Source organism: Aplysia californica, unplaced genomic scaffold (assembly GCF_000002075.1).
Source record: "Aplysia californica isolate F4 #8 unplaced genomic scaffold, AplCal3.0 scaffold00904, whole genome shotgun sequence".
Taxonomy (NCBI): Eukaryota; Metazoa; Mollusca; class Gastropoda; order Aplysiida; family Aplysiidae; genus Aplysia; species Aplysia californica.
The window spans coordinates 43,708-47,715 of record NW_004798174.1 but is presented as its reverse complement, the minus strand read 5'-3'; the positions used below and the strand labels follow the sequence as shown (position 1 = coordinate 47,715).

General features: G+C 40.6%; 1 long non-coding RNA gene across 1 annotated transcript in view; it reads right to left on the bottom strand.

Moving 5' to 3' along the window:
• The window catches only part of LOC106013445, a 13,200-nt gene extending 9,775 nt beyond the window's left edge, over window positions 1-3,425 (bottom strand). The window contains exon 1 of the long non-coding RNA XR_001185348.2: window positions 3,123-3,425. This is a non-coding gene — a long non-coding RNA (uncharacterized LOC106013445). The remainder of the gene's footprint in view (window positions 1-3,122) is intronic.
• Between the last annotated feature and the right edge of the window lie 583 nt (window positions 3,426-4,008).

The following is a 4,008-nucleotide window of genomic DNA, read 5'->3' as shown; positions in this document are numbered from 1 at the left end:
GGGGGAGACTATTTTTAGTTACTAAGACCATGAGGTCAGAAACCGACTTTTTTTATCTGCTGTATCAATCAAAACCGTAAGGTTATTCGGAGGCGTTTTCAAGAAGTATAAAGAATTGCATTTGAAAAAGCTTGGCATGATGTGAAATTCAAAATCTTTGACGCCAAATTTCTCAAAACTAGGAACTGAACAGACAGAACTCTGTAACTCTGAGGTAGCGAAGTACTGATTTACTACACTCTTTCAATACAGCGTCGTCTGAGATGAAAAGGGCTCTATCTGGGTAGTTAGTGGGTGCTCTGGTGTGGTTTGCTCCTTCTTTCCTATCAAAGAGCTATCGTACTTATCTCCTCCTTCTTTTTTGTTGTGTTTGTTACTCTCTTGTAACACCTCTAATCTCCGGCACATATATGACCTGAATGTGTTTCAAGTGCCGTAAAACACTTACTTAAACTTTTTTTTTTTTTTAAGGGTTTTATATGCGATGAGTGTATGTTTCGAGTTACGATTTGATTCGGGTCTATGTGCAACGCACTAGATGGTGGTCTGTTTGTCGTTCTGAATCAACAACTCTGCTCTGAGAGAAATACACAAGGGGAAAGGCCCCAAATGCGCTTGCATTTAAAATTTACAAACAAACCATCTACTACAAGCCTACCCAATGTACGGGCACTTGGAAGAAAATATTGGCTCAACCATACGCTACCTCGGAATTATAAAATTCTATCTGACATTTTTGGCCGTTTTGATGACGTCAGAAATCAAATACCCTATCTGCTGTATCAAAGTCGTAAGATTAATCGGAGTGGTTATCAAGATATTATTTTTATATTATTAGTAGAGGGTTTTACGGCGCTCGCAACTGCATAAGGTCATATGAGCGCCAATCAAGGTATTCAAAGGATTGCGTTTAAAAAGCTTAACATAATTGTGAAACTCATATTTTTACGTGAAATTTCTCTAAACTAGGCACTGAGCAGAGAGAACTTTGTAATTCTGTGGTAGCGAAGAGACAGGGAGACCCACAACTCTACGGGAGTCTGGGGGCCCTGTGGCGAACAACAGTCTTCGCACTAGAGACTGGGTTGTCCATTTAATTAGAAGATGAACGAGAAGGAGAAGAAATTCACAAACATTGGCGTCCGATATCTCAAAAGTACCTCAAATACACATAGAACCCTTTTAATCTCTGGCGAGGGCGGCGGCCTCAATCGTTTCCATCACGTCACAGCATGGGACCTCAGGTCTACCGCCACGTCTCCGCTGGGTGCGGGGGTCTGGTGTGAACGACCTGGGCTCACTGCCCATCCCCAACCTATTTTTTTAAAATGAAGGAGTTTGTACGCCCCCATCGACACAATTAAGATCCTTTATTAGGAGTCGGACTTGGACCCTGCCTGTCAGGGTCAACCCCAGGCTGAGACAGAGAGAGGTACGTACAACAACACCCCAGTGGAAAGACCGAGCGACATTCGATAAAAATTCTCCCCACTCGGGAATCGAACTCGGGTTTCTTGAGTACGACAGCGAAGTGTCTAACAGCTACACCACAGACGGAGGTTCTCGACATTAACAACACTGGCGTCTGTGGTGTCTAAATGACTTATAGAATAGTACTTACGTTGTCATAAACAAAAAGAAAGTAAGCTACCCAGAGCATGGTAAGAAGCAGTAGCTTGGACAACAATCAGAATGTATCAAACATTCTGTACCACAATTTGAATGTATCAAACATTCTGTACCACAATCTGAATGTATCAAACATTCTGTACCACAATCTGAATGTATCAAACATTCTGTACCACAATTTGAATGTATCAAACATTCTGTACCACAATCTGAATGTGTCAAACATTCTGTACCATTATAATCACCGTTCTTCCCTTTGTGACATCACGAATCTATGTAGGAGCTTGCATTGAACCGTTCTTCTTATTATCATGGCTAGCAGTGGATATTATACAATGCCAGCGATGATGATAATAGGAGCAGAATATGCTGTCATTGTGTTGTTTTCTATATGATTGTAACCCTAACACCCATCCTTGAAGACAGTCAATCGTACCTACAAAAGTAGCAATACATATGTGGGTGGTTGGCGGGTGTTCTGGTGTGGTTTGCTTCTTCTTTCCTATGAAACATCTATCGTACTTATCTCCCCTTCTTCTTTTTTTATGTTTGTTACTCTCTTGTAACACCTCTAATCTTCTGGCGCTCATATGACCTTATGCAGTTGCGAGCGATATTAAACCTCTACTAAAACTAAACTAAAGCAATATATATAGCGTAACATCTACAAAACTGACCGCATCATAACCATGTGCTGACTACAGCTAAGCTAACACGTGACATGCACACGACGTTGTGCTAACCAGAAGGTATCAGGTTCACAGATTTGGTCTAGAGGTTGCATAGTAGTCTCGATCTTTTCACTTTCCCGAGGAGATTACTGATTACATACCATTTAAGCAATTATAAGTGGTTTGCTGGTGAGCACTCTGGTGTGGTTTCCTCTTTCTCTCCTATCAAACATGTTCTATCGTCATTATCTTTCCTTCTTCTTTTCTTCGTGTGCTACTCTCTCCAGAAACGCTTCAGATCTCAGACACCTATTTGACTTAATGGTATTGTAAGTGCGCCAAACTCTTTCTAAAACTAAAGCTGAGAAGAAAAAAAAAACAATGTTAAAAAATGCTATTGCAAACAGAAGACATGGGTTCCGTTCCCGAGTGGTGACGTTATTTTATCGAGTACATTTTAATATATTTTGTCAGTCAGCTGGGACAAGAGAGGGTGGGCAGCAACGGGCATGTACCATCTGCTATGATCCCAACCTTGTAGACAAATAGACAAATAGACAAATAGACAAATAAACAAATAGACAAATAGACAAACAGACAAACAAACAAATAGATAATAGACAAACAGACAAATAGTATAGACAAATTATTGATTAAAGTAAAGGTGAAGGGTGTTACTTTACCCCCGCTACGAAATACATGCAGGTGGGCGGCGTGAAAATGTTAGCTCTTTAAAAGTGGAAGAAAAGTGGACGCTGGCTATGAAAAGGTTGCCAAGCAATGAGATAGAGAATACTACAATACCACAGTACATGTACTTACAGAATACCTCGACAGAGAGATATCAACGCAGGAGATTTCTGGGGTGGTCTTCTCTTTCCAAACACGATAGATATTTCCAGAGAATCATCTTGTGTAATCTCACTACTTTGAAGAGAATAATGTCGTTCGATATAATTCTATCCATTGATACACTTTGAAATTAAAGTCTGGTTTTATTCACCTCTTAATCTTACACTTTCTAGAATGTTCATTAGAACACTGAGGTATCTTTCGAGAAGGTGTTATGAGAGCACACAACGACATGAATGTTGCAAGCTGAACCCGCTGACGAGAACTGAGAAAATTACTTCCAACGGCGTCCCAAAAATTTGCAAGCGACGACGTTGTGATGTAAAGTATTTATAATGTTCTTACAGGAGGGTCACGCCCCCCCCCCCCCCCCAAAAAAAAAAACCTCCTTCAACCGAGTGGTTAAACGGGAAAAAAAGAGAAAAAAAGCTTTTGTTTAAAGCTTACCGTAGCCGCTGCATTAAGATACTACCTTCATTTTTAAGCCGATTAAGCATTAATACCCCATAGTGAAGAAAGCGGGAAGCGAGCGAGAGAGAGAGAGAGAGAGAGAGAGAGAGAGAGAGAGAGAGAGAGAGAGAGAGAGAGAGAAAGAGAGAGGATTATTCGGCCTCCTCCCTAGTATATTATATAGATTAAAAGTTTTGCCGTTTTTCTTTTCGAAACTCGCGGAAACAAAAATATTGTAAGCCTATAAAAGACGAACAATCATATTTCATGTTATGTTCAAGTGAAAATGGGTTTCTTAGAGCAGAACTATGCCTAGCTCATTGTTGCTACTAATGTATTCTCGCTCTCTTTCTCCCCTCCTTTCGCCCCGCCCCTTTCTCTCTCTCTCTCTCTCTCTCTCTCTCTC